Source organism: Pseudophryne corroboree, chromosome 2 (assembly GCF_028390025.1).
Source record: "Pseudophryne corroboree isolate aPseCor3 chromosome 2, aPseCor3.hap2, whole genome shotgun sequence".
In the NCBI taxonomy this organism is placed as follows: domain Eukaryota; kingdom Metazoa; phylum Chordata; class Amphibia; order Anura; family Myobatrachidae; genus Pseudophryne; species Pseudophryne corroboree.
This window is the reverse complement of record NC_086445.1, coordinates 303,763,385-303,776,687: the sequence shown is the minus strand read 5'-3', so window position 1 is coordinate 303,776,687 and position 13,303 is coordinate 303,763,385.

The following is a 13,303-nucleotide window of genomic DNA, read 5'->3' as shown; positions in this document are numbered from 1 at the left end:
TGTGCATTTATTGTAATAACAGAAACACCCCTTAATTATTATAGCATACAAGACTGGGCCAGCACCCCTTTATTTTTACAGCATACAGGACCAGTGTGCTTAAATTTTAACAACAGAAGCACCCTTGAATTATTACAGCATACAAGACTGGGCCAGCACCCCTGTATTTTTACAGCATTCAGGACCATTGTGCTTTTATTTTAACAACTGCACCCCTAAATTTTTACAGCATACAGGACCAGTGTGCTTTAATTTTAACAACTGCACCCCTGAATTTTTACAGCATACAGGACCAGTGTGCTGTTATTTTAACAGAAGCACCCTTGAATTTTTACAGCATACAAGACTGGGCCAGCACCTACATATTTTCACAGCATACAGGACCAGTGTGCTTCTATTTTAATACCTGCACCCCTGAATTTTTACAGCATACATGTCCATTGTGCTTTTCTTTTAACAGCAGAACACCTGCATTTTTACAGCATAGAGGACCAGTGTGCTTTTATTTTAACAGAAGCACTCCTGAATTTTTACAGCATACAAGATTGTCACAGCACCCCTGTATTCACAGCATACAGGACCAGTGTGCTTTGATTTTAACATCAGCACCCCTGAATTTTTACAGCATACAGGAGGACAGTGCCCCTGCCCCCTGTACAACACATTGACAGCCAGGACAGCAACAACACTCATGTACAGCTGTAACACACCTGACAACATATGAAACACCAGAGACAGCCACGACAGCACCACTTACAGGGCAGGTACACCACAGTGACAGGAGCAGCATCCCTACAGAACACACATTGACACCACCCAACGCCACCATCTACAGAGATACAGAAATCTGTCTTTTTCACTTGCTAAGTCTGGAGTGAAAATAGTGGTGGCGCATGGCTGCTTATATGGAATTCAAAACCCGCGATAATCTGACTGCGGGATGATGACATTTTGCTTTCGTTACCCCTGAATTTTTATAGCATACAGGGCCAGTGTGCTTTTATTTTAACAACTGCACCCCTGAATTGTTATAGCATACAGGGCCAGTGTGCTTTTATTTTAACAAATGCAACCCTGAATTATTACAGCATACAGTGACATTGTAATATTATTTTAAAAACAGCACCCCTGTTTTTTTACAGCATACAGAACCAGTGTGCATTTATTGTAATAACAGAAACACCCCTTAATTATTATAGCATACAAGACTGGGCCAGCACCCCTTTATTTTTACAGCATACAGGGCCAGTGTGCTTAAATTTTAACAACAGAAGCACCCTTGAATTATTACAGCATACAAGACTGGGCAAGCACCCCTGTATTTTACAGCATACAGGATCAGTGTGCTTTTATTTCAATAACTGCACCCCTGAATTGTTACGGCATACAGGGCCAGTGTGCTTTTATTTTAACAGTAGCACCTCTAAAATTTCACAGCATACAATACTGGGCCAGTACTTCTGTATTTTCACAGCATACAGGACCAGTGTGCTTATATTTTAACAATTGCACTCCTGAATTTTTAAGCATACAGGACCAGCGTGCTTTTATTTTAACAACAGTAGCAACCCTGAATTTTTATAGCATACAAGATTGGGCCAGCACTTCTATATTCACAGCATACAGGACCAGTGTGCTTAGATTTTAACAATTGCACTCCTGAATTTTTAAGCATACAGGACCAGCGTGCTTTTATTTTAACAACAGTAGCAACAGTGAATTTTTATAGCATACAAGATTGGGCCAGCACTTCTATATACACAGCATACAGGACAAGTGTGCTTTTATTTTAACAGCACCCCTGAATTTTTACAGCATACAGGAGGATATTGTCCCTGCCCCCTTTACAACACAGTGACAGCCAGGACAGCAACAACACCTATGTACAACTGTAACACCCCTAAAAGCACATGAGACACCAGTGACAGCCAGGACAGCACTCCTAACAGCACAGGTACACCACAGTGACAGGAGCATCACCCCTACAGAGCACACACTGACCCCACCTAACACTACCACCCACAGAGAGAAAGAAGTCTGTCTCCCTCACTCTCTAAGTCTGGAGTGAAAATGGTGGCAATGCACATCTGTTTAAATGAAATCCAAAACTTGCAAGCATCCAACAACATGATGATGATGTTATGCCTTGTTCTGGTTTCCGAATCTGGTGGGAAGTCCCAAACCGGGCTCGGATCCTAAATCGGGACATGAAGTTCGGGGTGGTTCGGTTCTCCGGGAACCAAAACCACTCATCTCTAATATAAAGTACAAACCAACCAGCTCCTAACTGTAATTTTTAAAACACAGCCTGTACCATGGCAGTTAGGAGCTGTTTGGCTGGTAATTTATTTCCACCCACTTTAGCTCTCTCTCCAAGGCTTAGTACATAAACCCATGTGTGCACTGTGAGCCTCATTGGTAATAAGTGCTAATATACTGCATGCTTTTAGTTCTACAATATATTAGAGAATGACATATATTGCACTTATTTTAATACTTTAAGATGCACCTGTTAAATGTTTTTATGAGCATGTATCTCTATTGAACTAAAGTCCTTTGAATAGTGTTAATGAGTATTATTGCAATGTTTATTACACACTATATTTACAGCATCTTTTTTCCTTGAATTATTGATCTGCACTGATCTTACAGATATCTGGATTGCAGAATAAGTACAGTACCACAATTCTTTTTCTTACCACCCAAATCACATCTCATTGTGCCTTTTATGGGAACTGTCCTTACCTCTCTGCCAGGGTGTGGTACAGGAAGAGAGTAACTCAGGTGAGAAGCTGAACAAAATCAGGTACTTACCACTTTTACTTAACACACCCACTACACCCACATCACACTGGGGTATGACATATTTCCATTTTATGATTTCCCCAGCACAGAATATTATATATAAATGTCATGTAAACTGCAATTCAGTGTAAATTTAATTACACATGTAATAATGGTGTCAGAGTAGTATCAACTCTCACACATTCAAAGGATTTTGATAATACCAGACTGACACCACTGAGTTTCCTAGAAACCTCTCTGCACTGCATGTGGAAGTGCTTACAGACGTCTTCATCTTCAGGTCAGAACTTGCATCATGCACTGTGTTTAGGTGATAGACATGGCAAATTAGTTCCTGATTTCCCAGTTCTGTTAATTGCAGCAGGCACTTGATTATGTATCTATATTGAATCAGTGGTGTGCTGAGTGTCTGACATAAATATAATGACGGGTAACTATAAACCGCTTTTAAACACAAAAGTCAATATTTTTATATGTGTGTAATGTGTTGAGTGTAAGGCATCTACCAGCTGTGTCCACATACATCTTTGATATATCCCACCATGTATGGCACGGTTTTTCATGCCATGGACTCAGAAATGTAGCCATACCTTGTGTTTTTTCTTAATTTGCTTCTTTAATATGTTACTTTACACATATTCTATTATGGCAAACAAAAATTTTAAAATTCATCCACTCGCTACTCATGAAAAACAGTTTAGCCTTGTTTTGAATGTTGTGCCAAATTGGTAAAAAAGCAAAGATGCAAGTTTACACATCTGTATTTTAAACAAAGGTTCTAGGCAGAGCCACAAGGGTACTTATACACACGTGAACTCAAACACAGACAAGGAGCACAGAGAAAAATCTATTTTACTTATATTTGGATATGCTGATGTTATTTGAAGATCCAATGTGGTGTAAACTCTTCTCCAACACTTGGGTAAGGAAAAACAGGATTTTTGGTTTTACCTTGTTAAATCCTTTTCTTTGAGTCCATAGGGGGCACAGGATTCATTACACTGAATATAGGTTGGATGTGTAGGCATCCGGGTACCAATTGGTTAATTTTAATTACCCACCAGCCCTCGTGCCTCCCACCCGCTATATCCCCTCCTGCCAGGGCCCACAAATTATGGTTAGCAATCCCGCAGCAGGAGCAAGGCATAGAAATGAAGGAGGACCAACTCTCTAACAGAGTCACACATACTTCAGTTAAGGACACACTTAACAACATTCCTGCAGATCAGGCATATCTGGGAGGGTGTCCTGTGCCACCTATGGACTCAGAGAAAATATTTAACAAGGTAAGACCATAAATCCTGTTTTCATTAATGTCCACTAAAGGGCACAGTATTAATTACACTGAATGACCTAAAGCTGTCCCTTCAAGCGTGGAAATGCTCTTCGACTGTGCTCAAAATCTTACGCCAAAAGGCTGCGTCATCTGATGCAAAGGTGTCAAATGCATAAAATTTCAAAAAGGTGTGGGTTGAAGACCAGGTGGCTGCTCTCTGCTGAAACCCTAGATGAGCTGACCAAGATGCTCCTGCCAAGTGAGCAGAATGGGCCCTGATTCCTTCCGGGAATAGAAGCCCAGTAGCCCTGTAAGCCTGACCAATGGTCAAATGAAGCCATCTGGCTAAAGTCTGCTTAGAGGCTGGCCAGCCCCTCTTTCAATAGTCATACAAAACAAATAGAGAATCTGACTTGCAGATCTCCTTAGTTCTGTCAACATATACACCGAGAGCATGCACCACATTCAATGATACCTTCGACTGGGAGGAAACAGAGCTGAAACCACAATCTCCTGATTCAAATGAAAACTTAGAGATAACTTTTAGAAGGAGATGTAAGTTGCAATGTCCTGGTGAAACACCAAGTATGAAGAGTGACATGATAAAGCACTGAGATCAGAAACTCTGCGAGCTGACGAAATTGCCAGCAGGAAACATGTGTTCCGAGTAAGCCAGCATAAATCCACTGTCTCCAAAGGCTCAAATGGAGACTCCTTCAATACTCCTAGGATCAAAGATAAGTACCAAGAAGCCAAAGGAGCTACAAAAGGAGGATGCACATGTAGTACTCCTTGAAGAAAAGTATGAACATCAGGTATAAATGCTAACTGTCTTTGAAAAAATATATACAGTGCTGAAACCTGAACCTTTAGTGAGGATGGATCAGAGACAAATTGTTACACCTGTGCAGCCCTTTACACTCAGGATGCACCATTATCAGCTTCATAGACTATAACGAAAAAATTGTATTGAGTGTGCATGGTGCTGTATGCTGAATTAAACAGTCCTTAGGAAAAAAAATTCTCTGGCAAAAGTAGTCGTCTTCTAACACACTGTTACTGTTAGGCGCCGGGGTCCGCTTGTCTGCGCGACCCGGCGCCTAGCAACTAGAGACGCCGTGCGCGTACAGCCACCGGCTCCCTAGCAACGCTAGACGCCGGGCGCGCTGAGCCGCACAGACTCTAGCAACGGGGACGCCACTGGCGGACCGCGTTCCCCGTTGCTATGCTTTAGGAAATTAAGATATTCACCTGCTCTCTGGCCGTGCAGCAAGGCAGCTGCACGGCATTTATTCTAATCAGCCTTTAGCAGCTGATTGGAGGACTCCTTGTTAAATACACTCCCAGGGCTTCTCACAGACGCCGGTAATAGCTTCCTGCATGCTGCCTTTGTTTGCTGAGAGTCTGTTTCCAGTCCTGCTGTATCCGGTCATTCCAGTCCTCAGAAGTCCGGTATTCGGGAGTTGTCATCTCATCCCAAGAGGTCGTTTGGTTCCCTGGAGTCCTGACTGATCACCGTTTTATATCCAGTGGTGTTCGTGAGTTGTGGCTCTGCCGTGTGTTGCGGCTCAGCCGCTTTACCTTTTATATTTTGTGTTTGGAGCATTTGCGGAGGGTTCCGCTTCCACAAGTCCTCTCTGGTACTCGGCGGTGCCGGGTAGGAGAATTGGACAAGTGGATATTTTGGTTGACCTTTTCCCTGGCGGTTTCTCCGCACATATTATAGTTTTGAGTTTGCTTAGCCCCTGGCCTGGTTGTTTAGTTAGAGGGCCTCTTGTTATCACCCTGTCTCGGGTTTCCCTTTGTCTCTCATTAAGACCGGGGGGCATCAAAGTTGGGCAGACATAATCCGCCCTTCAAACGCGGCTGCCAAGGGCTCAAGAAACCATAGTCTCGCAGGGGATTTCTGACAACACGGGTGAGACAACAGAGTTAGGGCGCAAGGGGCTATTTTCCTGTCCTGCTCCCTTCCCCAGCATTCCGTTCCAGTGCTCCGGTCCTTGCCATAAGATCTCCTCTGACCAGAGTGCTGGAATCATAACATTATTACCGGCCATACCAAAACTTAAAATTAAACGGGGTTTAATTTTTTCTCATTCAGTTTTGTGAGCGTTTATCGGCCTCAAGAATCCAACAGGTTTAGGGCCAAATCCTGGTCAGCTCTTAGTCAGCCAGATTCAAGAACTTACTCAGATGGTTCAGGATCTTTCTCTTCGGGTGAAGTCGCAGGAAGATCTTTTGCGAGCTTCCCCAAGGGTAGTCCCTGAACCAAAGATGCTTTTGCCTGACCGTTTTTCTGGTGATAGAAAAGAGTTTTTTAATTTTAAAGAATCCTGTAAGCTTTATTTTCGTTTAAGACCGACTTCCTCGGGTACTGAATCTCAGCGGGTCGGGATTATTATTTCTTTGCTCCTGGGGGATCCTCAGACCTGGGCATTTGGTTTAAGAGCAGAGGATCCGGCATTGTTGTCAGTTAATGCTTTTTTTGAATCTTTAGGGCTCTTGTATGATGACCCTGATAGAGAGGCATCCGCTGAAAGTCAGTTGCTCGCTCTCAGACAGGGTAGAAATCCTGCGGAGGTTTATTGTACGGAGTTTCGCCGTTGGTCGAACGACTGTGGCTGGAATGACCCAGCCCTGCGCAGTCAGTTTCGCCTCGGCTTTCAGAGTCTATAAAAGACAGTCTCCTTCAGTACCCCGCTCCTGAGACTCTCGATAAACTCATGGAGCTTTCTATTAAGATTGATCGTCATCTCAGAGAGCGGAGGGCTGAAAAAGGAGCACCTGTAAGGTCAAGTCCGTGTGTATATTCCATTCCTGAAGACGTAGAGGAGCCCATGCAGATGGGTCTCTCCTGGCTGTCTCCTGAAGAAAGAGCCAGAAGGCAAAATTCTGGTCTTTGTCTGTACTGTGGGGGTAAGGGACATTTTGCTCATAATTGTCCGAACAAGTCGGGAAACGCTTTGACCAGGTGAATTGTGAGGGGGTTCACCTAGGTCTGCAGCTTATCTCCTCGAATAACTCCCTTTTAGTCCCAGTTAAAGTTTCCTTTGGCAGCCTCAGTTCTTCGGTGTCGGCTTTTGTTGACAGTGGAGCTGCAGGAAACTTTATGGATTTAACTTGGGCTAAGGCCTTAGGCATTCCTCAGTTACCTTTGGGTAGGTGTGTCACCATGCATGGCTTAGATGGGAGTCCGCTGTCTAATGGGATTATTTCTCTCCATACACCCCCTGCACTACTTACAGTAGGAGCTCTACATTCCGAGAAAATCGAGTTCTTTCTTACACATTGCCCAGCAGTTCCAGTTGTTCTGGGTCACCCTTGGCTGGCCTTTCATAATCCCACCATTGATTGGCGGTCGGGGGAGATTTCACAATGGGGTACTTTTTGTGATAAGGAATGTATCACGTTTCCAGTCAGAGTAGCAGCTATCATTCCAGAACTCATTCCGGTGGAATACCAGGAGTTTGCTGATGTTTTCTCCAAAGGCAATGCGGACATTCTGCCTCCCCATCGGCCTTATGATTGTGCTATTGAGTTAATTCCTGGTGCCGCATTGCCAAAGGGAAGATTATATGCATTATCCGGGCCAGAAACTGCGGCTATGAATGATTATGTAAAGGAGAGCCTTGAGAAAGGATTTATTAGACCATCAAAATCTCCTTTAAGTGCAGGCTTCTTCTTTGTGGAGAAAAAGGATGGCTCGCTTAGACCTTGCATTGATTTTAGAGCCCTGAATAAGATCTCAGTTAAAAACACCTATCCTTTGCCGTTGATTTCTGTACTCTTTGATCAGTTACGTTCTGCTGTGATTTTTTTCTAAAATTGACCTTAGAGGAGCGTACAACCTCATCCGAATTAAATCTGGAGATGAGTGGAAAACGGCCTTCAGTACTCAGTCGGGTCACTACGAATACCTGGTGATGCCGTTCGGCCTGTCCAATGCTCCGGCAGTTTTTCAAGACCTCATTAACGATGTGCTCCGTGACTTCCTAGGGAAATTCGTGGTTGTTTACTTAGACGACATCCTGATTTTTTCTGAATCAATGGAACAACATGTTACCCAGGTGCGTCTGGTTCTTCAAAAGTTACGCGAGAATCATTTATATGCCAAGCTGGAGAAGTGTGAGTTTCATGTCACGGAAGTATCTTTTTTAGGGTACATAATTTCCCCTCAGGGATTTTCCATGGAACCAAAGAAACTCCAGGCCATCCTTAGTTGGGCGCAACCCACCAATTTAAAAGCAATTCAGTGCTTTTTAGGGTTTGCGAATTATTATAGGAGGTTCATTCATTCTTTTTCTGACCTGGTTGCTCCCATTGTAGCTCTGACAAAGAAAGGAGCGGATCCTACCAACTGGTCGCGTGAAGCTGAGTTGTCCTTCCGGGCCTTGAAACAAGCCTTTGTCTCGGCTCCAGTCCTCAGACATCCTAATCCGGAATTGCCCTTTGTGGTGGAGGTTGATGCCTCGGAGGTTGGAGTGGGGGCTATCCTTTCTCAAAAGGATCCGGAGTCTCTGGAGTTACATCCTTGTGCCTTTATGTCCAGGAAATTCTCCTCCGCTGAATCCAACTATGACGTTGGTAATCGGGAGTTACTGGCGGTAAAGTGGGCTTTCGAGGAGTGGAGGCATTGGCTGGAGGGAGCAAAACATACTATTTCGGTATTGACTGACCATAAGAACCTGCAATACATTGAATCGGCTAAGCGGCTTAATGCCCGGCAGGCACGTTGGGCATTATTTTTTACGCGTTTCAAATTTATAATCACTTTCAGGCCTGGTTCCAAGAATACTAAGGCTGATGCCCTGTCACGTAGCTTTCTTCCGGTTCACAATAACAATCCTGTTACCCCCATACTTCCATCTTCGGTCATTTGGGCGGGCCTCACACAAGATTTATTTACCCAGTTAAAACAGCTTCAACACCAAGCTCCTAGAATTACTCCTGCTGGTCATCTTTACGTCCCTGAGTTTTTGAGAGCTACTGTTTTAACGGAATTCCATGATAACAAAGTTTCAGGGCATCCAGGAGTCTCTAAGACATTGGAGTTAGTCTCTCGCTCAGTATGGTGGCCTGGTCTTTCTAAAGACGTCAAGGAATTTGTTTATTCATGTCAGGTTTGTGCACAGCATAAGGTTCCCCATTCCTTGCCCATCGGGCAGCTTATGCCCTTAAATGTTCCTCTCAGGCCGTGGTCTCATATTTCCATGGATTTTGTGGTTGACCTTCCCCTTTCAGCCGGATTCCGAGTCATATGGGTGGTAGTGGACCGTTTTAGTAAAATGGCTCATTTTATTGCTCTTCCCCGATTGCCTTCTGCCCAAGGGTTGGCAGTTTTGTTTCTCCGCCATGTATTCAGGCTTCATGGGTTGCCTACTGATATTGTTTCTGATCGGGGTCCACAATTCATCGCACAATTCTGGAAATGTTTTTGTGCCTCATTGAAGATGAAATTGTCGTTAACGTCCGGTTACCACCCACAATCCAACGGGCAAACCGAACGAGTTAACCAATCATTGAAACAATATTTGCGCTTGTATTCAGCCAAACTCCAGAATGATTGGTCCGAGTTTCTTCCGTTGGCTGAATTTGCTTACAATAATTCTTGTCATTCCTCCACTAAAGAGTCTCCATTCTTTTCAGTTTTTGGTTTTCACCCCAGAGCTAATTCTTTTTTTCATCATTCCTCAGTCTCCTCGCTAACCTTAACCTCCCATCTCAGAGACATTTGGAAAAAGGTGCACCTTGCTCTCAGAAAAGCGGCCTTTCGAGAGAAGAAATTTTCTGACAGGCTCCGACGTCCTTGCACTTTTAAGGTGGGAGATAGGGTGTGGTTGTCGACTCGCAACATCAGGCTTCGACAATCCTCGGCTAGACTGGGACCCAAATTTATTGGGCCATTTCTTATTATTAAAAGAGTCAACCCAGTTGCCTTTCGGTTACGTTTACCAAGATCTCTCAGGATTGGAAATTCGTTTCATTGTTCCCTGTTGAAACAATACGTTTCTTCCAGTAGATTTCCTCGGAAGATCTCTCAGGGTAGATCTCCAGTGGATGTACAGGGACAACAGGAGTTCTTGGTAGAGAAGGTTCTCGATTCCAAATTGTCCCGGGGTCGGCTGTATTTTCTAGTTCACTGGAAAGGCTATGGTCCGGAGGAAAGGTCTTGGGTCCTGGATAAGGATCTTCATGCCCCAAGGCTCAAGAGGGCATTTTTTCGGGAAATTCCTCAGAAACCTGGCTTAGGGGTTCCTTGACCCCTCCTCAAGGGGGGGGGTACTGTTAGGCTCCGGGGTCCGCTTGTCTGCGCGACCCGGCGCCTAGCAAATAGAGACGCCGCCGGCTCCCTAGCAACGCTAAACGCCGGGCGCGCTGAGCCGCACGGACCCTAGTAACGGGGACGCCACTGGCGGACCGCGTTCCCCGTTGCTAGGCTTTAGGAAATTAAGATATTCACCTGCTCTCTGGCCGTGCAGCAGGGCAGCTGCACGGCATTTATTCTAATCAGCCTTTAGCAGCTGATTGGAGGACTCCTTGTTAAATACACTCCCAGGGCTTCTCACAGACGCCGGTAATAGCTTCCTGCATGCTGCCTTTGTTTGCTGAGAGTCTGTTTCCAGTCCTGCTGTATCCGGTCATTCCAGTCCTCAGAAGTCCGGTATTCGGGAGTTGTCATCTCATCCCAAGAGGTCGTTTGGTTCCCTGGAGTCCTGACTGATCACCGTTTTATATCCAGTGGTGTTCGTGAGTTGCGGCTCTACCGTGTGTTGCGGCTCAGCCACTTTACCTTTATATTTTGTGTTTGGAGCATTTGCGGAGGGTTCCGCTTCCACAAGTCCTCTCTGGTACTCGGCGGTGCCGGGTAGGAGAATTGGACAAGTGGATATTTTGGTTGTCCTTTTCCCTGGCGGTTTCTCTGCACATATTATAGTTTTGAGTTTGCTTAGCCCCTGGCCTGGTTGTTCACACTAGATGTACTGATGGTATAAGTGAATTTCACTGGCGAATCAGTTTCATTATGTGTATTAATCAAAGACTCCAGTTGCTCCCTTGGACCCGTCCAAAAGAGCAACAAGTCATCAATGTATCGAAGATACAATAATACATTCGACTTAAATTCATCTTTTGAAAAAAATAATTCTTCCTCTACGCCAAACATAAAACAGTTGGCCAGAGATGGAGACACATTACTCCCCATGGTGCAGCCCTGACGCTGTACATAATACGCATTGTTGAACATGAAGTAATTGCGTTCTAACGTGAGACGCAATAACCGAATAAACAGTTCAACACAAGGCCCTTTATATAGGGGATGGTTGTCAATCACCGTTTGTACAACAGTCAGGCCATCACCATGGGGAATACACGTGTAGAGGCTCTTAACATCTATGGTCACTAGAAAACAACCCGGAGGAACTGTCTGAATCTCTGCCAATCTAGTCAAGAGTGAAGTAGTATCCTTTAAATAATGATCATGGGTCTGAACACATGGTTTTTTATTCAGCACTTTGCACTTTGTATAATTATGGTGCTCTGGTCCCTCCGTACTACTTGGTGTCCGGGCGCACCGTGATGACGTCATTTTATCGAGCGCGGACGGCGGGAGGAATGGACGGATCAGTGGAGGTATAAAGGTATGTGATGTTTGTATATTGTATTATGCCCTGAGGAAAATGTTGAACAAATAACATTGAAACGTTGGCTGATTGGAGCTGCCTTTTGTCTTTATTGCCGTGAGTGCCGCCGGACTATTTCTATACATGTGTGGGGAACCGTGCAGGTTCTTTATGGAAGGCACCGGCTGTTAATGCTTATTCTAGTTGGGAAGGAGTGCCGCTTGACTGCTTTACTATTTAAACGATTGATCTTTGGATGAACCGTTCCTTGAAGGCACCCTCCGTTGTATTTTACCTGCATCAGGTTGTATTGGGTGCTTGCTGCAGCATCTATTTTCACACACTGGGATAACATATTGGGTGTGCACGTGTGTTCTCTGTCACATATTCCAGTACTGTGGTTTGCCCTGTTCCTGTCAGGAATGTCGACAGCTGCCGACACCGATGCGGATGCACTATTGGCAGGGTTTTACTTGACCCCGGGAGAGACTTTCAGCTATTCGGATAATGATGCCATCAATATTCGTTTTAAAGATAATTTATCAGCAACTGGAGGCAATATTGAGAATATCAATTTATACAGAGAGCTATTGAAGCTCAAAAAGCGTGAACAAGATTATTATTATTATGGGGTGACATTGTCTGATTACCACTGGGAGGGTAAAATACCACGTGGTTTCAGGATAAGGAACATTCCAACTATTGGCAGGCTTAATGCCACTTTCTGTAAGAAATGGATAGCCATTTTAAATAAGTGTTCCTATGATCTCATCTTGTTGGTGATAGAGGAGGTTAAGAAGGAGTTAATGACTATCAGGTCCCAAATAGATGAGTTTGAAACCACTTATAAACCAACGTTATTGGCTGATACTACCTCCAATTGGCTAGAACAGTTATCGACACAGGTCGACAAATATCGTAAAGACCTAGTGCAATACAAACGCCTGAAATTGGAGAAAGTAAATCAATATTATGCCAAGAAACAGGTATATCCCTGGATATCAGGCACCACCCCTTATTCAAGGGCCCCAAGGAAACGAATGTCCAATCGGTACAATAGGGGCCAATTTGATACAGATACATCAACAGATGGCACAGCTTCGGCCAGTGAAAATGAGCGTGGCAATATCTCTGGTCGTCACCCTTTAGGGGTTCGGACAAGAGCCCAAATATCCGACCCAAGCGGAGGTACACGAGGAGGGGGGGCCAAAACCAAAGGTCGTGGCGGAGGACGTCCTCCAGTACAGAAGAGGAACTGATCATTAACATTTCAGATCGTGTTCTCACTCCTAATGAAAACAAGGTACTGTCTAGAGGTTTGAACTTTGTCCCTACACAGCGGTTTGAACCGTTTGAATGGAAGATAGAACGTTATAAAATAAGTAGACAATTGCGTCTCAAAGAATATTTCAATTCACCTGAAAAAGTGACTGTGACTAGTGACCCATTACCCAGCTTCTTGCATAAGAAATCAGTTTTTGATCCATGTTCATCGAATGCAGCCATTAAGTCCTTCTGTCGTACGATTGACATGAGTATTGATAGCATGTCGACTTCTTCTAATGATCAGTTTAGTAATTTATCTAAGGAGGAATGGCAGGCA